Consider the following 23,629-nt stretch of genomic DNA (forward strand, 5'->3'; position numbering starts at 1 on the left):
CATGTTACATAAAATAAATATTCTTTTACATGTAAGGCAACTGAAACAGACAACTCAATCTACTATAAATGAGGTCTGTTCAGGCAATATTATATAAAATTATCTATCGTCTTACCTTGATCTGACAAGTAGCTTTATGGTGATTTAAGCGTACCCATTAAGCATCATTTGTCTCATTCAGAAAGTTGGACAAATCCATCACAAAGAGGAGATGGAAAAGCAGTAAAAGCATGCAACATGTCAGCTGGTAGCCTAATCTGCTACTTTGATTTCCTGAGCTGTGTTTTCTCTGGATGAGCATCAGTGAGGAAAAAAGTTGGAAGAAATGAAAATGAAGGATTGGTAGATGACACCTCGACAGAAAAAGGATAAAAAGTAGGACTCAAAAAAGTACGGACTTAAACAGGCAAATGAAATATCAAATATTAAACTCAAGATTACCTTAACTCCAAATCCCTGAGGAACATCGGTCATCAATGTGCCATGAAGTATTCTGATGACAGGACAGCTGGGATAAAAGACAGGAGAAGGAATTCCTTCTGCAAAAATAGAAGCATCTTGTCAGCCAAGGAAGGCAGCAACAGGAAACATTTGAAGATGAGATTTATCCAAAGAAGAAAGCAATGGAGGGAAATGGCCTCATGAGAAACTACACGAGTGAATTATAAATACAACATGCCTAAAAGTTCCAACATGGACGCTGAGAAATTAGGAAATGCAAGTTAATGCATGCAGATTGTGGAAAATTAAGATCATGTAGTTTTTATGGAGGAATGCATTTGAGTTTGAACTGTTGAAATCCAGAGTTACTGCATACTGAGGTTGAATTTCAGGAGACAAACCACATTTATTGGAGTTGAACACAGATTTGAACAAGATATGATTGTCCTACAGTGACAAAAGAAAACCACCTCAGAGAATAACAGAGTCACCAAATACTGAACTGTCTGCTGCTTTCACTTGCAAGTATATTCCCTTGAAAACTAAGATGATTTTGACACCAAATGAGCTTTAATGAAGCAACAGAAATTGGCAAAGTGTAACCACAGAGACTGAAATGACAGAGGTTGGTTCTCTGAAATAAAGCAGCTAACTTGGCTCAATTTAAATAGGCCTTGTTAGTGGCTGCCATGGGATGAATAAAATCTTTGTATAAAGAAGCTCAGGCTTCACTGAGCCAGTCACAGACTTTTCTATCAGCTATATGTGTAGAGAAAGCAAACCCGCGGGATGACAAAGAGATATCTGACTGGGAGAGACAAGCGGAGACGTTACTTTTTCATTGTCAATATGATTTCATCATCTTTCCTTAGACATTGTCTCTTCAACACTTAAGCATATCTTTGTTTATATTCGTGTTAATGTGTGACCTCTCACACTGAAGCCACAGAATGCATCAGGCCAAGATTAGACATTCTTTTTTCGTTTCAGTCTCTCTGCCTTTGCATGCCTGATTGTGTACATTTGTATGTGCAATCCGTGGCCCGCCAGCTGTCCAGCGGTCCCTTCGAGTCCGTGAAGGTCTGCTGCCAGCGTCGGGCCGCATAGATTTTCATTTGGGGAACGCTGTGCTGCAGTGGAGGAGGACACTGCTCCTGTCACATCCAATCAGCTCGTCTGTTCTTCTTCATCTAACCTCCGTTTCTGTCCGCCTCACCCTGTGACCTGGCATCCACCCAGCCTCACTCCGACTTCTGCATCTCGGCTTAAGTTTGAGTCAAATCCTGCTTTATTCTGAGGAGCGGTAGTGTTTCAAATCACAGCCATGAACATCATACATGACTGAGGACTGTACAGACCCCTGAACTACACATCATATCCTCATCGTGCCCTCTAGTGTATAAATTTCATATTTCATTTGACCCAGCGTATCTTGATTACTGAGGAATGCACTGTGGCAAAAAGAGAGAAGAGATGATGAGAGTCTTCCTCTCAAAACAAAATATGCAAAATCGGGATCGACGAATGAGGGTTTTTCAGGGTCAGTGTCGATTATCGGTAGTCAAGAAAGGCAGATAACCGATATTTGGGGCTGATATACATAGCATCATTAATAAGGGTGGCTATAACTGAATACATAAAACAGAAATACGAGAGATTAAATGGTAAATGGTCTGTATTTATATAGCGCTTTACTATACCTGTAACGCTAACCAAAGCGCTTTACATTATACATCACCTTCACCCATTCACACATGCATTCACACACTGATGGCGGAAGCTGCCATGCAAGGCGTTTAACCCTGTGAGACCCAAATCTAGAAAAAATTGAGCAAAAAAAATAAAAATAAAGAAAATAAATACTAATCATAATAATATAAACCCAAATATAGAAGAAAATGAGCACAAAAAAGGAAAAAATATATATATAGAAAACAAAAAGAGAAAAAATGAGCAAAAAATAACAAAAAAATACATATATATATATATATAAAAATGCAAATATAGAAAAAAATGAAAAAATAAAATAAAGCTAAAAAATAATTTCAAAAATAATAATATATCAACCCAAATACAGAAGAAAATTAGAAAAAATACAATAAAAAATTATACATATATAAACCCAAATATAGAAAAGAAACAGCAAAAAATAAAATAAAACTAAAAATATATATAAATAATAATAATAATTGCTGAGATTAATCAGTTTGCGTGAAAGACATTTCTGAGACCAAAGAGTGACGACACACAGAGGAGGCTGCATTAGACTCACATTTAATTCATCAATAATCGGCCAATAATTTCCACATACCGCTAACCGTGAAAATGCCAAATATCGGCCACGACAATCAGGCAGGCCGATAGTCAGTCTATCCCTAAAGCAAAACCACCATCTAAAAGCACATACACAAACTCCTTCTGTCCCTCCTTCCTTAATCGCATCATCCCTGCTTTTTCTTTCCAACACCCCACTTATATATACACATCCCCCTCCTCCAGCCCCACATCTCCAGGCTGAGGAAGCAACATAGCATGTTTCTGTCATTTTCTTGGCCTCTGGTCCCCGAGCCATCTGAGAAGGGATCAATACCCATCGTTGTCTGCTGCTCCCTAATCACAGCTCCACTGGTGGGAGATGAAGCAGAGAAACAGACTGTGTAGCTCCCTCTCTCTTTTTTTTTTGCCTCCTTTCCTTGGAGTCTCGCAGTTTTGCTGCCTTTGTCTTTCCCCTTTCTCTCAGTGTCTGTCTTTCTCTGCAGTCAGACTGACACCTAGTGTGTGCGTGTTAACAGACCTGAAAGCAGCCATTCTTTGGGGCACCAGAAAATGTCCATGTGTTTCAATGTCCTTTGAAAAGCAGCCAATAGCCTGCACTGGCAATAAGTTGCCTTTGATGTTGTGTTTCATGTTTCATATTCATATTTTCCGTCTCATGTCAAGTTTTGATGTTTCTGCTGAGACGCTGCACTTGATGTCTGACTCTCTCCATTTTCATTACATTGCACTAACCGTGCTTGCATGAGAGCAGTGCGTTAATGAATAAATGAATTAATTAGATCTTGTTTGATCCACCATCATCATCAGGCGTCTTTCCCTCTTGGTAATGACCTCAATAATGGTGCTGAATTTAATGGGATTTTAATTGATTTTAGCTGCTTTAGTTTTCTGGTGCGTATATGTCCTGCGCTGCTCAGACAGAGGTGAGCAGAGGAGCTGATCCTTAAATGTGCAAAACATTTTCTGTCATGTCTGTTGTTCCAGCATGGTTACAAACCAGAACATCACAGCAGATCCAGATATATTAACTTTTTTTATGTAACACCATTCGGGTGTAATTGCTCTTCAGAGTTATTTGAATGACTATATAAGAGGAAGGCTGAAATACTATTTCACAAGGTTTTTATTTGGAACTCTGCACAGATTCTGATGCCCTCGAGTGCTCTGGCAAGCCGAGGACCAAACACACTAAACCTGCCTCTCCATAGGTCTTATTACAAGCGAGTGTAACGGGAAAGGAGGCATCACCCAACATGGATCCAGGCTGTAATCCAGCAGGTGATTTGGAAACCAAGAGAAGGAACTTAAAGTCTATTATGAAGCTAAAGCATGCACATTTATTATTTATTGTTCACTTGTGATTTCCTTCACCTACATTACTGTGGAGAAGACATAGATCATTTATGAGACACGCAACAGGAACGTGGTCTTCAGGTAACACAAACACAGCACACAGCATGGGAATGCATTCTAGAAAGTTGCGGTTAATGATTTTTGAAGGGTATCATAGTGCGCTGAGCTATGAGAGATCAAGCAGAGTATCTATCATTTCCGTTCTTGTAGCATCCAACAGCTGAAAATAGAACATGTGAAGGAGAAATTTCTTTAAAATATCTCTTGGGGAATGTGAAAGGCGCTGGCGCAAAGGGAAGATATATTTAAATTTAAATGAAACTGACTTCAGTTAGTCACACAGTAAAGCAATAAGTATTTTTTGCAGTAAATTAAGGAGTCCAAAAGCAAAGCATGTCATATTTTGGTGTCTATACATCAGTCCCTTAATCGAGTTAGAGCAGAAGCACAGAGCTCTGCCATAAAACATACGATGAGTTAATGTTATGCAGCTATCTGGTAAGATAAAATCCACACTGACTGTGTCTATGGGTCAAATACATCAAGATCAAAATATAAAAGAATGAGGATTTTCTTTGACTTGATGTGTATTTTTCAAATTAGAACCAACTGTGTTAAAAAAGTGTTTTTACTTTAATGTCTCATGTTTAATATCCAGTTTTCAAATTAAATGTGTTGAAGATGACAAAAACGTAAAAAGAAAAACTTATTCCCTGGACTGTAGGTCAAGCACACATCCAGTAGCTCAAATATTTGAGAATTCAATCATTTATTGTTCGACCCTGCTCTGTGTTGATTCCAAGATTCGCCACTTCCTCATTATATTCTCACTTTTCCTTTTATAATTGCCTGTGACAGTTTTGTGGTTGTTGTCCATGTATCGTTTGTCCAGGCGGCTCTGCTGATAAGCTTCTGAGTGCAGATAGCTAGTAATGTTCCAGCACCTGTCATAAATAAAGTACATTACCACTGCAGCTGCACTGTAATAACCTCCTCTCGGCTGTGCTCCTCTGCTCTCATCACCCTGCTGACCACCGAGGGGAAGTCGGTTACACAATGTTCATGTGTGTCTGTGCGCTGTTAATTTGCATCTGTGTTTCTTGATGTTTTCCAGCTATAGGATTCTCAGCCTCTACTCTAGTATGATGCTCAAAAGAAGACGAAAATTTTGTGTTTGTTGTGAGAGAATTGTGCAGTTTCCTCTGTGATGGAGGTGAGTGGAGGTTTTGTGGTTTGTGGTGCTTCCACTGTCAAAAACTTACACAGCTCTGGATAATCCAAAGCTGAAAACAGTTTCATGAAACTACTGCTTTCTCCTGAGGAAATTTCTTGTTGAGAAACTATAAATATATTAGTGTGTTGTCAGCATCAATGTGGCGAGAGGCTTCAGCGCCTATTAGCCTACCTTAGGATTCTGTCACAAATAAAATAGCATTTCCAGACACATAATCTAGCCTGACACTGTATATTTTATTGCAAAAATTATAATACCGTCATACGGGTAATTTGGAGCAAAGCACAAATATTTATCTGACCTCTGGTTTTATTGTGATACTACCAGAGCTTGGCTGAACTTGCTCAATATCATATCAACGCTGGGTCAAATTAATGTTTTGTATGTGCCAACTGATCATTCTAATTAGCCTGTATTAGATTAAAAGAGTGGAATTATTCACCTCAGTTTGTGCCCATTGGTTCAGACTGAACACGTACTAATACTGAGCTTGTACACATGAGTGATTGTGTGCTTCTACGTGCCTTTAGGGATGTGTTTGTAGCTTATAAAAGCCATTCTGTCCTCTCCTCCATGCTAATGCCCTGACCAAGGCCTTGGCTCTCTACGCCGTTCTCAGGCAGCCAGCCGACCAGAAGACAGGATCAAACACAGGAGGAGGAGATCTCAGCGACTCGAGTCAGACGCTCTTTCATCTCTCCTCTGCCATGCCAGCACACACTCTAATGCTTCATTTTCCCCACGCACAGGGGAGGGAGTCTCCACAAAGACTAGCTTTCCGAGTGAACTCTCTCTGTGTCTGTCTCTCTTTTTCCAATTCTGCTTTAACTGGTTCATCCCTGATAGAAATACAGATCAAGATAAACTTAGTTATGCGCTTCAATTTCATATGCATCTCCTCTCCCTGATGCAGGAAGAGAGTAAATATGTGTTTATTTCTGCTTTTCCTCTCAGGAGATTTCAAAGCTCTTGCAGGCAGTGATTGCACAGTGCAAAGGAATAGTTTTTTTTGTCTGAGCAGACTATTCCCCACACGAGGAAACGAGGCTGGTGGTGGTTTCTTTGTATCTTTAAGAGCAATATTTAACACACAGCATCGGCAGCAGTATTGATGCAAGTGATATGTCAACTGAAATGGGATGAAATTGTTTCGCAAGGTACGGCTGTAAATTTGAGCTTTTTCCATGAAAGGTTATTAGCTGCGCACAACTTCTATGGATAATAACCACTTTTCAAGGTCACCTGAATGAGATGTGACTCCTTTGTGTGTAAAGGTCAGCCTCTCTTTACCTGCTCCAGTAGTGTTTGCCTCCCACTGCTCTCCATTTCACAGCCCTTCAGAAGTGAGACAGAGGGAAAAAAAACCTGTGCTCTCCTTCCTCTTGTTCTGAAGTCTTTTGAATTTCAGCCGATGTCTATGCAGAACGATAGAGGCTCTTTGTTTGGTTAGTCTTGCTGGAAAGCTGCTAACTATTTCTCCAAATTGAGGCGACAGTAAAAAAAAAAGTGAAAGAGATTAAGATCAACACAGTAAATTAGCTTTACAAAAAGTCACCAGCCAAATTCCAGAGGTGGCTGACTTCACAGAAAACTAGAGATTTCCACGTTAATGCTGCTCGCTGTGCGAAATATCAGTCATTTACATCATATAGATTCACACTCTACCTAAAGCTCTTAATATCAAAATGCCTTGAGCAAATTCAGCCTGAGCTCGCTATTTGAGATCTGCAGACACGCAGGATTTAATTATGCTGAATTAGCAGCCTAGAAGGAGACGTGTAAAATATGAATTTTCCATCTTAGAAATAGGAAAAGTATTTTGCAGTTGGACGACTTTGGCAAGGGAAATGAAAGAATAAGTGATATAGTAGAGGGGGAGAAAATATATATATTTGATTGCTTAATCACAAGGTGATGTCTCACCCGTTCTGTTTAAATTATGTATTCATATCTTGTCAGGCTCGAGGAGAGGAGAGTGTGGGCACGCCCGCCCATGTCGATTAAAGACAAATACGAAGCGATTCTTTTGCTATAATGAACCTGAAAAGGCCTCCGGTGAATCTGGGTGGATGTTAAGCACCTCTCAGCATCAGTCCTTCACCTCTGACCTGCAGCTCTGCTTTGGAAGTGAAAATACACTTAGCTGGTTTTCCCTTTTCATCTGCGGCATTGAAGTACAAAGTAGTGCTTAATGTAAACTGGGTGTGCACATCTTTTCTCGTATGTATTGTCTTGGATGAAATCTGAAAAAATGTGAAAATGAGCCCGACTGTCCAAGCAGAACATGATGTAGCGGAGAGAAAGGGAGACAGCTGGCTGACTTGTTGTGTTGGTTGGAGTCTTGGCTGCTCTCAGGATGACTGATTTGTTGGCTGACCAGCTGGTTTGTTTGCTGGCATTGTGTGTTGATATGTGGTTTGCTGAGTGACTGTGCAGTTCGACTGTATGTGGAAGAGTGCAGGCAGAGGTTGGCATGAAGGGCAGCAGAGCAAATTTACCTGGGAGCTTTCCTGGAGATATTTGGAAGAAGCCAAGGTTCTGATAATCAGACAGAAAGTTGAGCAATCACAGATAAACACTGCACACACCTGCTTTATCGATTTTTCTTTTCTTTGTTGTTTTAAATGTGTTTTTGTGCAAGTTGTACCTGCTGCCTATTAGCCATGTCAAAAGAAGAATTTCTGTTGTTGGGACAAACAAAAAGATTTATCTAATCAAATGTAATGGCGAGGGTTTCATTTGTAAGCATGACAACTCTGTCTCCCTAAAATTACACTTTTATACAACTAAACTACATTATCAATTGCATATTGGGGAGAAACGTATTTTTCTTTTTCCTTTTTCATTTGTTTGTGATATACCCCAAATATGTTTCAAATCAATACATTTATGCATATTCATTTTATTACGTCACTCTCACAAGCTAACTCTAACTCTAATGAGATGCTTTAAACGTGTAAAAACGGATTTAACCCAAACCATGACATTTTCCTCATACATAACCAGATAGTTTTGGTGCCAAAACTTAACCAAGTTTCCACCAAGAAGTTATTGCTGTTTAAGTGTCAACTAGTGACATTTTTCTAAACCTAACAACATAGATTTGGAGTCGAAACGTAACTAAACAGCGAGTGAAAAATGAAAGTAAGTGAGTGAAAATGAAACATAAGAATGACTGTCTTTTAACTAAAGGTCCAGTTGTTGAGCTGTGCTTCCTACCTCCTAATGTGGACTTTATGGCTTTTACAAGACTTCCAAACCAAGTTACAGGTGTGAAAACATTTCCGTTTTAGAGCTAAACTACAATTCTCTCAAAACATAAATGGGAATGCCGTTTAGATGTATAAGGACGTAATTTTATGGAGACAGGATTGAACTTGAGGAATGGTTTTCTGTATCATTATTCTTCTTTGGAATCAGTTCCAGTTCTAAAAAGAATTATTCCAATATTTGAACTTCCCATTGTGCAGCATACACTAGTTTTGCAGTGTTTGAGTAGAGCTGTAGGAAAGCTGGTGTGCTTGAGCTGCAGTGCGTTACAGTGGGTTTGAGTGGCAAAAATGACCAAGACTTTATAGATCTGCACATTCTAGAGGAAGCAACAATATAGAGTTACATCTAAGCCATTTTAAGGCATGAAGGATTATGTTTATGGAAAACAACTTCAGAATATGTTCAATTTGATACACAGAGGTGAGTTTTTAGGGGGATTTTAAAGTAACCAAAAAAATCCTAATGCTAATAGAGGGTGGAATAAGCTGCCAGGAAGTGGATTAAAAGCAGTGGAAATTCAGATTCACATTACCTAATTATAAAAGAAAACAAAAAAACTCATACCAGGGTGACAGGGTTGTGAAAGCCAACTGCAATATTGTAAATACCCTGCACTGATAATAGAAAATCTACTTGTGTGTATGCATGTGTGGCATGAGAAAAAACTCTCGGTGGTTCTATTTCATCTCAGTGAGTAGCCTTTCCTCCCTGCTCCCCGGTGCTCACAGATGCCCGTCACGTTGCCATGAAAAGACAAGAGAAAGGGAGAGCATGACACAGATGCACCGCCCCCCCCGACAGAGAGACAGGCAGATTGAGAGGTGTAGCTGATCCCTGAGAAGCACTGCAGGCTTAATATCCCCTCTATATCCTCTCTGTGTGCCGCCTGGTACCATGAGGCTCCGGGTTGACGTCAGTGTTATTTCTGTCCATCTCTTGGTCAGAGAGGGGTCATCATCTCTAATGCATTATTCACACTCGCAGCATCAACCTAGACAGTTCTTATCTCAACAGGGCAAAGCAACAATCACCCCTGGCTCATTGGCTGAATAAACACACAAAAAAAGCATAAAATAGCTCCGGCTGCAACCTTTTTGTGATTAGTGCTTTCAGGAGGAATTCTCAAAAGAAAGCAAGAGGACATGGAGGCCTTTTTAAAACGTGGCCGCCTTAAATGGCCCTACACATAATGCTGAGTTACTCAGCGGTGGATTTCTGACTGATGTTTCGAATGTCAACAGCTGTCAGGCGGCTCACATCGTTAGATAAGTCTTCTTTTTTGCGATGAGCCCATGGGAAGTTGAACCACACACATGCACACGCTTACTGAATACAGAATATATTCCTTCATGGCATCATAAACAATTAGTAGTCATGGAATTATGGAGAAGTGGCCTCTCATCTCTTATTTTTTATATGTGTTGATTTTTATCAATACGCCATTCACTGTGGAGTTCTTTTCTGTGATAATGTCACCCTGGTGTACATAAAGATCTACTCCACTATGCCTTGTAGACCTTGGTAGGACTCACTGAAATTACTAATGTATGTTATGTCAATAGAAAGGACTATGGGGATATATTGTGTAGAATAGAAAGGAGCGTAGCTGGAGCTAAATATTCCCTGATTACTAATGTGAGGACTGGCATTTAGAAATGTATACAAGCTGTCATCTTTGAAATAAAGTTTCGACACACTACTGCAAATGCTGTTCATATTGGAACATGTCATTTAAAGATGTCATTTATGTAGATTCATGTTGTAAGGAATAGAAACAAACATGATTTACTTTTCAGATGAATTGTGAAAAGTGTCAGGACTAAATGCTTCTCTTCCTTCCCGAATACAGTCGATCCTCTGTGATCATAACTGAGACAAATATTAATAAAGTTAACTAAAATTCTTGTTTTTTGCTGTATATGATTTGAGGCTATACTATCTCTTACAGATACAAAAAAGAAAGATAAAAAAAATGGCTTGGAGCTCATAATTTGATCAATTCATCCACTAGAAGGAATTTTAGTTCTACTATATTTTTTTATTTGAAATAATGATTTCCAGCAGAGAGAGTAACAGGAATCATTTTCTGGTTTGGAGCATTGAGTCAGGATTAACCTTCAAACCTGCCTTTAATTAAAGCTGGTGTAGGCAGTATTTTTATTTATTTATTTCTTATTATCTAGCAAAATCTCCACACTAAGCTTTCAGAATATTGCAACTCAAGTGGTCTGAGAGGAAACTAGACTTCTGCACAGCTTCTTGGCTTTGTTTCCAGGGCCACCCATTACAGGTGAGATGCTATAAAGAGCAACAAAGTTCACAGCAAAACTACTGTAGCGTTGTGGGTTCGATGAAGGACCCTCACCTGGGAGAGCAGGGTTTGAATCTCATGTAGAGTCACAAATAGATGATGACTTGTTGCTTGACTATCTTTCTGCACTTGATGCCATGGGTGAAAGGCCTGTTGCTGACTCATGCCAGCATCTTCCTCTACTTACTTTATTATGCAAATTTTGTGGCTCTTTCAAACTAAAACCCTTTCCTTCTCTGTCATACTTTTATGTTTTGTGGAGAAAACACCTTTTTTCAAAATTTAAATTGCCGTTTATTTGTACAGGAATGTAATTTTAGGGGACAGAGTTGCAAATACAGGTCAGATTATGTGGATGTTCCTTTAAAAAACAATATTTTTCCCCATTGTGCCTCGATAGCAGTTCTTTTACCAAAACATGACTGATATTTGGATCTTCAGATGGTTAAGATTCCCCTTATTATTGTGAGAATATCAGTTTGATACCAATAAATGAACTTGTTTCATCTAATTTAAGTGTCACATATTGAGTCTTTTCCTCATTTCCCTGATTTAGACAGCTGAGATGGCTACTTGAGTGAGCATTTCTAGGATATTTCTCAGATTTCTAAAAAGCTTCTCCAAATGTAGACTCCAGGTGTGTCTGTATTACATCTCTCCAAGACTAACTGATCTAGTAATGAAAGGATCCAATTAATCTCACAAGAACAGAAAAGCATCATTGTCAGCAACAGCTTGTTCCCTGTGGGACGAGCAGTTGGAAGACAGACGTAGAAAACATGTTTGCAGACAAAAGCTTACACACAGTAAGGCATAGTAAAAGTCATTGTCTTGGCACCTTCTCCAAGTGTGCTGTCTGTGCCTCTTCAAAATGGCAATCCAGGTTCATCGTGCAAATGTGGAAATCATCCTCTCACTCTAATGTCACCAGAAATCGCAGATCTGCTCCGGGCACATCATGAACAAGATGAGAAATCAAATCTGCAGGGGCCTGAACTCTCACAATTAACAAATATGATCAGCTTTGCTAAAGGAACCGAGCTTTCATTGTCACTGCCTAAATTAAAGAGGATCTCAATCACGATATTAAAACTGTAATAACTGAATTTTCGCCCACTTGGTGGCAGGGCAACAAGCTGTAGAATCATATCACCTTCTAGAATATGTCCTTGTCTGTGTAGATTCTAAGTCATCCAGGTCATGGTAATCCAAAAAGCTTTAGCTGAAGGTAAGTGGATTTATATTTTTGGATGTTGAAAAGGCTTCTTCAGTTCTGATGAGAAGTTGTAGATATACATCGCCACCCTCAACTCACATGTTAATGGTCCATGAAGCCAAGACTCACATACCTTCAGGTGTGAATGGCTGTGAAACTGGCAGGTCAGGGATGACCCAAGGTGGTAAAACTGTGTGGGGAGAGATCTAGACTGCATTATAACTACCTGATAATTGGTGTCATAGACCCCCTACACTGTTTAGAGTTAGCTGTTCCATTTTTGCAGGTGCTGAGCCTTTACTATATCTATATATCTATATATATCTATATATATCTATATATATATATATCTCACCGGGCTGCATATATTGCTCAGCTTGTGTGTCCTTATAGTCAACAAGTGCTTTTCTACAAATCAGATAATCAAAGAAAAACAATAGCATTTCTGTTTACCTCATAAACACAAGTCCAGTACTCATTTCCCCCCCTCTGCTTCGCTTTCCAACTCCAGAGAAAATATCAGGCTCTTCAGCTGCTAAACGCTCCATTGTGTTCATCAGCTGCTTGCTTTTGTCTGTCTGCTGTTCATGAGCTAGATGTTTAGTGGCTTTTTCATGCTTTTAAGCTAAAAATTGCATCTAAAAAAGGATGCCGATGAGAGCGGTGAGTGGCTGTAAAACATAGCAAGCTAAGAAGCTAAAAACAGCAATATATGATAAAACACTACAGAGCTGAAGGGAACTGTTGGATCCTTTTAGATTACATGTTGTCTGATCTACTATCGGTATAAAAATACTTACTACAGCAGCTTTAATGGAGTCTGACTTTAGTTTTATCCCTGCCTTCTTTCTATTTGTACATGTGTAATAGGTCTGTAGCACCACAGTCCTCCGAGTATTTTTGATTCATGTATAGTATAAACCACATTCTTGTTTAGGTTTTTAATGAATGTCCAACTACCTGCATGTGTGCTGCTCACTACAAGACCCCCTGCTACTCTGGCAGGCAATCCCTATGGCTCCTAGTCTTTCATGTATCTCACAGCACTTGTGTCTGATAGCTGTTAACAGACTGAGCTCTGAAATAATTATTTTACATGTCTTTCTGTTGATATAATAAGCAGAATGCTTTCCAGAACCCCATGCCATGTGATCTAATACAAATATTATTGCCATCTGCACCATAAATATGCATTTATTTGGGTATTTGAGTGAATATATTTCAGATTTCTGGCTCTTACAGTATATATTATTTTGTCCATGTCCTAAACAGAACAGAGTACTCTTTTTTTTGTTCAGCTTTCAGGTAATAGGTATTCATTATCCATCTAATTTCTGCCCCCATCCCTTCCCACGATCCTCGGCTTACTGTATAGAAAAGTGAGGCAGCTGATTGATGTATACCTCAGCCATCAGCTGCCTCTGCTAACGCCGTAATTGAAATGGTAATTTTTATGATACAGGATGATGACCTGTATTCAGCTAGAAATCCCAGGCCTTATTGGATAATGAACAGAGGGTGGGGGAGGGAGAAGAGTCAGTCAGAACTCACTGCCGGCCTCGCTCCACAATCCAGTCGTATATGGGAGAGAACAGTGTGGTGTGAAGTGTGCATTCGTCAGTCAGTGTGAGTTTAGTTTTGCATCATCATCATCCTCCTTTCCTTTTTCTCACCCTTTTCTCTTCTTTCACATTCCATGCCAGTAAAGACCTGGCTCTGATATGCTAATGCGTTTGAGGAAAAAATTTCCGAAGATTCAGTATGTACGCCTTCAACAGCTCTTCACTATTTTGCCTTGATGAGGACAATGTGTCTGGGTGAGTGTGGGTGTACATGTGTAGCAGTGAATGTCTATGAATAAGCCTGTGCATAAATGAGTTTCACCGGAACCCTGCCGATCTGTTTTTTTGTCCCCTATCTCTTTAAATTCATTTATTTTCCCAGAGCGACTCTCATTTTGTCTGCTTTGTTTCCCTCTCCTTCTGCACGGCGTATGGCCTGATAGGCAAATGTAGTGCTATTTGTGCTGTATACCAGACAGGTAGCCTTGTGTTTTTGTCATTCAAATCATTATCTTAATTGCTTTGCATTGCTTTGATGGCTTGAGGGTGGCTGGTTAGTGAACTTGAACAAGAGATTCACAGTGACCAGTTCTTTTTTTCCCCCCAGTGTGTCTCCTTCTGTCTGGTCTTTTACCAGACAATAATACAATAAATTGCTCCCAACATAGATGCACACACAGACACACACTCACACCTTTTAGCAATTACTCTAAATAATTAACAGTTTGGCCAATGGAATAATTACCCCTCAGAAAGCAGAGGCAGACTGGGTTAGACCTGTCCAGATTTTTCTCTGGTAATAGGGTTAGTGGGTTAAACCATTTTTCTTTAGTATTTGATTATTAGATAAACCTAATCTCTCCCTTCTCTCAAGACTAGAGGAGCTTTGACTTCATTAACCCTCAGCTGCACAACATCGATCAGGAAGAGAAGGACTTTGCTCAATATCTTGGCATGTTACACATTTCATTAGCCGACGCTGAATGAATTCCTCGGCTAAAGTGTCTTTTAACATCATTTTTCACTTATTCTGTTATTTCATCCTATTTTTGCAGAAACATTTTGCATCTTTACCCAACAATGAATGCATAATGCGGGGCAAAAATCACTCATATTATTGATCACTCCATTGTGCTGCTTTCCTTTTATTCCTCCCTTTGTTTTTTCCAGTCAAAGTTAATGATATTTTCTGTGCAGACTGACCTTTACAGTAATGATAGTGTGCAGTTCTTGCCTTAATATGTTCAACTACAGCAGCTAAAAGGGAATATTTGCTGTATACTAACACTATCTACTCAACTTTCATCAGATTACATTTGACAAGTTTTCATCTGTAAATATAAAACTATTGGTCTGATAAGAAAAAAAAATGTATACAGTTGTCTTCAAGGCAGGCAGTGTCCAGTCTGAAGAATTTTAAATGTAATCTATAATTCATTTTGTTCCTGTTCTTCACCCCATAATTCCATGCGTGTTTAATAATTTTAATGTCTTCAGTAATATGGAACAGCACGTCTTTAACTGATATTTTGCATCATTCTGTAAATTAGTTGTGAGACTAGAATAGTTTCATGCTTGCAGTTTGACCTGTTCTGTCTTAGGTCAGCAAACTGCTGACCTTTGGTGCTTTAATCGGTAGAGAAAGACTCGTTCTTGGCAGCAAACTGTTGATGTGTTGAATTCTACAAACAAAATTCAAAAGAAAAATATAATCACAAACATAATCTACAGAGAAAATAGGATTTGAAAATATGAATGTGGCCCTACATGAAAGTACTGGGCTGTGTTTTGTTGCTTAATGATACTTAAGAGCATTAATCCTACTTATTTTCAATTGTCAGTATTGTGCAAAAACTGATTTTTGAAACAAGCATGACTGTTTCATCCAAGTGCATCATTTTAAACCCACATCTGCATATTGCAGTTAAATTAAACCCAAAAAAAACAGCTTTTTTTGTACATTACAAGATGTAAAATAAAAAAATGATTTGTAATATTAAAAATAATAATTAATGCTTGAAGATATTACAATGAATCATTCAACTAGATGGAAAATAATAAATTAAAGTGGGACATTGTTGATTCATGTTGTGCATTAGAGGATTAAACCTTTGGCCACTTTTGGGCTGCTTAAACAGAATACTACCCTGACAGACTGTCACCTTTTGATTTCTCAAGGAAAACTTGTCAAACATCTGCATACTTTCACATCCAGCAGAGAAATGTTAGCATTCATTTACTGCTGGTGGTTTTGGCTGGGAGAGAAATATGTGTCTCAGCTGCTAAATATTCCAGTGTGTTTACCATTATGCCGCTAACTTTGTTTGCTGTTGAGAATGTAGTCTAAAGTGGGTTTTACAGCTTTTTTTTCCCTTTTTTTTGCTGAGAAACTTTTCAGTGGCTGGAAACGAGGCTGGTTAGAGCAGCAAGAATAAATCAAAACATCATAGCTGCAGGCCCAGAACCAAAAAACTGCAGAGAACTGCATTGTCAAACAGCTTCCTCATTTCACACAGTCCTCTGATCTATTGTTATTTAAAATACTGATTAAAGCTCTTTTGCATTTTTCCCCCCCACATAAATGGCCCAACAAGTTTTTAATCACGCTCGCATCTCATTGTGTTGGATCCCACATTTGACACCTTATTTTCAATGACAGGTTTTTTTTTTCCCTCTCTTGCATCCCGATCCATCTATTGTTAATGACTTTTAAAAGGAGAGACACGTTCACAATCAATAATGAAAATGAAAATCCCCAAAGTGCTCCATTGTTTAAACACACCCTCATCTCCATCAGTAACAGATTGTGGTAAATCTATAAAAAAATGAAGATGATGAAGCTAAATTTACTTGGCATCCTGCTCTTTTTCACTCTGCTTTATGCATGTTTAAATGCCTGCTTCCTCTCTCAGCATGCTCCATTCAAATCGGATGTAATATAATGTAAATAAGCCCGGATGAGGTTACCAACAGCCAAGGCCAGGAAGCCAGGAAGGCTCTGTCTGGAACAGAGGGGGACAGAACAAAGAAATACAAAAGGCCCAAACACAAATCAGGCATGAAAAGGAGGGCCACTACAGCTGACATTATTTGCACAGTAATTGGTTGTTTTTGTCTCCATCAAATGGGACCTGTTAAAGAATGGATTGGAGATAAAAACAGAAAGAAAGACATCTCGACCACTGAAAATAGATTGCCTTCATTAATTAACCTCATTTCACAGAGGAGAAGTTAAGCATCTAGAGGCTGTTTAGAGGAACGTCCCTTGAAGTTCTTGGGGTACACTACTCCAGGAATCTCTGAGTTTTTAATGCAACGTTGCATTTGTGCTTTGAGCCGTTAGACTTTATTTGACATGTCGTCTGGTGGTTAATGTTTATTCTGAGGTAATTGCTTCTGAAGGCGGGGTGGTAGGGATTTCATTAGTTCCCTTGCCCCTGTCTCGCAGCAAACATTTTACCTGGACTCATGAAGCATCAGACATGACACATCAGAGGAACCGTTCTGAAAGCGTTCAGGTTGTTACTATGCCAAGGTCTGCCCTTCATGAATAACCTGCCAAAACGAAGAGCTTCTTTTCTCTTTTGCCTGGAAAATTTCTACTCCTCTTGGTGGCACACATTTGTCTTTAAAGTGAGTATTTAGTCGAGGCAAACGCATGCAGTTTTTTTCTGCCTGAAGCAGGCCTGTGCAGCGAAGTCAAAGGGTGAAAATGTATCTTTCTCTCTGGAGCACAAATAGTAACCCATTATGAATGTCTTTTTGACCTCTTTAATAAAGAACTGAAGGACTAAAACTGTCTAAAATCTGATTTCTTTCTCTAATTCGCCTCCAGGGATATTCCAACTTAAAAAAAGCGGCATTCACATGTACTTGTGGTCTTGATTTAAGTGGCCTTCAATCAGTCAGTATTTATGAATACGATCAGCCATGTGAGTATGCTAAAAACACACAAATAGCTCAGGGGCTACTCCATTTCTCATGAATTTTAAATTTGAACACTCATGATGTTTCATATTGGCTGGGACACAGAAAATTCAGAAAATTCACTCGAGTGCAAGGGTGAGTAGACATTTTCTGCTGTGTTTTGTAAGGCGAACAACTCCACGGAACGTCTGGACTTGAGAGATTATTTGGCTGTCTTGTTTAGTAGAAACTTTGACATGCATTGTTTGAATTGCAAATTAACTACATTTGTATTCAAATTTGAAGGGATTTTTTGCTCTTATTATTTTTAACAAAGACGAGGACTGAGTGATAGAACAGCGGGCAATAATTCAGTGTATGATGGAAACCTTCCTGCGGGTGTTTCGCCCTTTTAAAGGTTGTCCTACAGACTTTGCCCTGATGGAGTCTGCAAAGATTTTGAATGATTTAAAAGGGTCTAAAAGTACAGAGGTGCACTTCTTTTTCTTTTTTTTTTTTAGAAGTCATGGAAAAGAGAGGCTAGTAAACACTATTATATATGCATATTTGGTGCTGGAGAATCAACCCTGACTGGAAAAGACACGGTTACACTGCATACACTTCCCCATAGGTATGCCTGCGTGCAGCATCACCTCAGCAGCATTTCTTTCACACCGCATTCAGCCAGACGCCAAACTTCGACACTGTGTGGCTTTAGGCAGTCTGAGTGGTGGTAGACTGACAGTGGAGGAGGGGAGAGGGGGTCTTCATCATGTTTCATTTCAGGCTCCCAGTGCCCTCTGGCGGTCCTCAAAGCAGGCAATACCCAACCAACTCCTCATTCCTTCCTCAGCTAGTCTCTCCATTAATAGCTTAGTGCCGCTCCAGCTGCCATAGTTATTCCTGCCTGGGTGCATACTGCGCAAAAGGATGTCGCATGTTTATCAGACCAGAAAAATTGTGCATCTCTGCTTTTGTGAGGATAAACACTGGAAGAACGCCTCCTCTGACTCCAGATGTCATCCTCATGTGTTCTGTAACGTCCTCTATTTTTGACCTAAACTCTTTACAGATACTCCAAAGCTAAATAGTGTGGATTCACTTGTTTTAGTGTAGCGTTAAACAGATTGTACTGATTCTTTTATCTGAAGTGTATATCCCTGGAGACTTTGCAATTAATTTGTTAAGTTTAATAAGTGATATGCAGAAATACAGCACAACGGATCTGCTGGTCCTTTGAAAAAGCCTGGACTCTTGTGCTACTTTATGCAGGAATATGCTGATTGATAACACACATACAATGCCGGGAAAAAGTATTTGCCCCCTTCTTGAATTATTTTTTTATATATATTTTCCCCACTCAAATGTTTAAGACCATCAAACAAATCTAAATATTAGACAAAGATAACCAAAGTAGACACAAAATGCAGTTTTTAAAAGATGATTTAATGTTTTAAGGGGAAAAAAAGTTATCGAAACCTACCTGGCCATGTGTGAAAAAGTAATTGCACATGGAACAGTGGTGAACCTTCAGTACCAAAATTACCCCAAATGCACAGCGATGACTCATCCAGGAGGTCACAAAGGAACCCAGGACAACATCTAAAGACCTGCAGGCCTCCCTCGCCTCAGTTAAGGTCAGTGTTCATGACTCAACATAAGGAAGAAACTGGGCAAAAATGCATCCATGGCAGAGCTTCAAGGTGAAAACCACAGCTGCTCAAAAAGAACATAAAGGCTCGTCTTACTTTTGCAAACAAACATCTGAATGATCTCCAAGACTTCTGGGAGAATATTCTATGGACTGATGAGATGAAAGTTGAACTTTTTGGAGAGTGTGTGTTTCATTACATCTGGTGGAAAAGTAACGCAGCATTTCAGAAAACGAACATCATAGCAACAGTTCAACATGGTGGTGGTAGTGTGATGGCCTGAGGATCTGGATGACTTGCTGAGATTGATGGAACCATGAATTCTGATCTCTACCAGGAAATCCTGAAGGAGAATGTTCGGCCATCAGTTCGTGACCTCAAGCTGAAGCTCACTTGGGTTCTACAGCAGAACAACGATCCAAAACACACCAGCCAGTCGACTTCTGAATGACTTAAAAAACTAAATGAAGGTTCTGGAGTGGCCTAGTCAAAGTCCAGACTTGAATCTGATTGAAATGTGGTGACATGGCCTTAAAAAGGGCATTCATGCTGTAAAACCCTCCAGTGTTGCTGAATTAAAATATTTCTGTGAAGAAGAGTGGACCAGAATATCTCCACAGAGATGTGAAAGACTCATTACCAGTTATAGAAAATGCTTGATTTCAGCCGTTGCTGCTGAGGGTGGCCCAACCAGCTATTAGCTTTAGGGGGCAATTACTTTTTTTCACACAGGGCCAGATAGCTTTGAATAGTTTTTTTCCTCAATACTTAATAAATAAAATAATCTTTTAGAAGCTGCATTTTGTGTTTACTTGGGTTATCTTTGTCTGATATTTACATTTGTTTGAGGATCTTAAATATAAAAGTGGAGAAAATATGCTGAAAGGGGGCAAATACTTTTTCATGGCACTGCGTACAGTCTGAACTTGTAGAGTCAGCTTTGTTGAAGCACCACAGAGGATTTGAAGAAGGAACTGCCATTGAGTCTGCATAATTAGGACACTATGTCATCTGAATTCAAACGGCCCACTTGCCCTAATGATCTGTCACTTTTCCTGGAAATCAAACTCACGAGAACAGCGCCTCATCATGCACTTCAGCATCATGTTACCGCATGAGCAGCGGTTCTTGCTGACGTGGCTTTTCATTAAAAACACATTTGTTCTCTCAGCTTCGCATGAAATTCACCGAGCCATGTGCCTAAGTAAAATTAGAACAGAAATAAATATTTCTCAGCGGTGGGGATCAGTGGAGTAGTTTACATTCATCTCAGTGACAGGCTGATTTATATGCACTATAGGTCTTCTGTTATCAAAGTGGTTGACAAGGGACTCACACATGAAGTATTCAGGTCATTTCAGTAGAAGTATCAATGCCAAAATGGAAAAATACTCCATTACAAGCAAAAACAGCATACCTTTCAGCAGCAAAATGTAGTTTAAGTATTAAAATAATGCAATAGTTTGGTCCATCTGTCAGATTATCATATAAGACATTAGATTATTAATAGTAAAGCATCAGTGATTGAGCAGCATGTTGTAGCTGCTGCAGGTGGAGACTGTTTGAACAACTTTATATAAGAAGTTTTATATTCAGGGACAAATCTGAGGTCATGACATGATTCATGAGAGAACAAAGATCTGCTGAACAAATCTGCTTCTGGACACTTCCTCCAATCTTAGATGTTTGTTGAGATTTTGGATCATTTGAACATTTTTGGAAGTGAAATCATGTGAAAGGTTTAGAGGTTAAAAAAAAACTATTCATTGGAGCTGTGATTAACTTAGTCATCTGAAATGTGAACTTTATGCAAGACAGCAGAAGCCCAAAGAAAAAAAAGCTGAATTCTTATTCGTAAGTGTAACTAAAGCTGTCAAACATAGGTAGTGGAGTAGAAAGTACAATATTTCTCTCTAAATACAGCGGTGGAAGCATAAAGTGGCAGAAAATTGAATTACTCAAGATTGTTCTCAACTATTATACTTAAATTAATGTCACTATTTAGTTACTTTTCACAACCAGAAACTACTTTTTCTTCACCACAACCACTACACTGACATAAACCAGTTTATATTTAGTTGCATTTCTCTGAATAAAACTGATTTAAATGAACAACACCACATAAATGTGCACAATACTACCATCTAAAAATGATTAAATGCATAAAACAGGCTTGTTTTGCATCCTGTTTTTTCTGCTTCACAGTCATTACACGGCTACTAAAAGGCTATGTAAAGTCATTTTTACGTGCCGAATAAAACATTTTATTACTTTTGAAGCGACTGAGCCACCTGTAGTTGTTGCTGAGGGTTGAAATCTGTCAAATAAAAAAAAAATCTGTCATGTATTGATTGAAGATTTCCACCATTGTTTTAAAGCTGTTAAAGAGGCTTGTGTTGGAAAATAAAAATGATTCTAACTTTGATTGTTTTGTTCTATTCCGATTGAGTTATTCTCTGAATGAAAGCACTGCTTCTGAAGAGGCTATACTGTTCTTGTTAGTAGAGATCAGCTCATTGATAATATGGTGTGTGAGTGCTCTCTACAGACAATTTGAGGAAATGCAATAGGAGTCATGCTTTTAGTCCAGTTCTTTGCTTCCTAGAGGCCACATTTAGGCCTTTCCCTGCGGAATGATCCATAACGTGACATGTAGCGCTTTGCTTTGTTATTTTCGTGTATATTTTACTTAATCCAATACTGGATTCCATCTCACGCCCAACAACATATTTCAAAATGCAGTCATGGAAACTTTGATTAAACAGATTAAAGTGTTTAAACACCTATTTTCCATTCTTTAGTCTCTTCAACATTGGCTTTTCGGCTTGGAACTTTCAAATTTGCTAACCGCTAAAGCACAAAATGTGAGGAGAACACACTAGTTTACCTAAATCAATGTCATCCAAGAGCTGACATTGAATATTCATCATTATTCTGATATATGCAGTAAACCCAGATAAGAGCAGTGTGTGATGTTATAGTGTGTTTTACCCAAGTTGTGTTCTTGTGAGATGAGTAAATCGGCCCATCAGAGACTCTTTCCTCTGCCTCATGTGTGCAGCAGCACCTCTCCGAGCTGTGACGATCCTCAGGCATCCTTGGTGTCTATCCAAAGGAAAAACGGGAATTTGTACAATTTCATTTTGACACATCTGAGAGTAGATAGAACTTCTTTCTTAAGATTCATCCTTTGAACTGATGTTTAATAAGCCTGCATGGTTGCCCCAAATGAAAGAAACAATATTGCTGCAATTTTAGGAAGTGATGCAACTGCCTTTTTCTCAACTGAAGTAATAATTATTGCTATTTTTTTTACAACTAAAAACTCCTCAGTAGCTGAATTTGAAATAAATAACATGGTTTATCAGTAAAGGAGTTTATCCATGTGGGGTCTTGGCCATTACTTAGTGCTGCCTCAGACATCTGATGATGGAAAAAAAAACTGTAAAAAGTCTGTCCTGTAACATTTTTTTCAGCATTACCTGGATTTTTGGACATTTATGGTGCAGTAATGTCACATAGCATGCTAAATTGTACTTAGAAAAAAAACATGGTTAAATTGTAAGAGATACTGACAATGCAATCATTGAAATGTAGGATTTAACTATGTGATGGTTGCCTTTTCCTTGAACATGATCTCATAATTTCAGACTTAACAGTGCAAGAGACCATAAACAATCCTAGTTGCTCTTCGCTACTAATTGGTGAGTTTTAGATTTAGTTAGTTGTCAGATAAAGGCCCAAAATGCAGACAAGCAGGCAGGTAAAAATACAAAAGAAATGTTGATCAAACATACTGAAGTTGTAACTCAGGATGGCAGGAGAGCCAACAAAAGACGGCTCGAAGTCCAGGGAATAATCCAAACTGATCCAGAGAAACTTAAAATGACCCAAAAAATATACAGCTGATGAGCGAAGGAGCACATAGCAGAGGTCAGGCTGGAACAAGTAGAAGAACATTATAGACTGACAGAAACAGAGGGAGAAGAAGACTATTCATACACCCAGAACTGCTTGAAGATCCCAAACACAAGTGACCCACAAGTGAAGCTAATGAGGGCAAAAGGGAAGGAAATACTCACAAACAGCAGAAGTAAAAAGGCATGTGACACAGGAGGAAAGGTGATTTCAAAATAAAACAGGAAGCAACTGAAAACGGACATGAAACCCACATATAGACAGACACAAACGGAGACAGGAAACACAGAAAAGGAAAACAAAACTAGACATCAAAATTGAAAGACCATGACAGTAGAGTATTTGATATAGCCAGGCTCCTGCCTATATCTGCAATCTATTATCTCAGACGTGGTATCTCAGCATCATATTTAATTCTCTTCTTTCTTCACTCTGCTTATTCTTAATGCAACAAGGCAAGATTTTCTCTGTTAAACGTACACTGTA

The 23,629-nt window shown here is 38.9% G+C and overlaps 1 long non-coding RNA gene across 1 annotated transcript; it reads right to left on the bottom strand.

Moving 5' to 3' along the window:
- Nucleotides 1–441: 441 nt before the first annotated feature.
- LOC118471069 (uncharacterized) lies at nucleotides 442–23,239 on the bottom strand. The gene is made up of 3 exons (XR_004848285.2): nucleotides 23,023–23,239; nucleotides 22,217–22,330; nucleotides 442–539 (listed from the first exon to the last, which is right to left on the bottom strand). It is a non-coding gene; the product is annotated as an uncharacterized LOC118471069 (long non-coding RNA).
- Nucleotides 23,240–23,629: the final 390 nt, after the last annotated feature.

Source organism: Amphiprion ocellaris, chromosome 3 (genome assembly GCF_022539595.1).
Source record: "Amphiprion ocellaris isolate individual 3 ecotype Okinawa chromosome 3, ASM2253959v1, whole genome shotgun sequence".
NCBI classification, from domain to species: Eukaryota; Metazoa; Chordata; class Actinopteri; family Pomacentridae; genus Amphiprion; species Amphiprion ocellaris.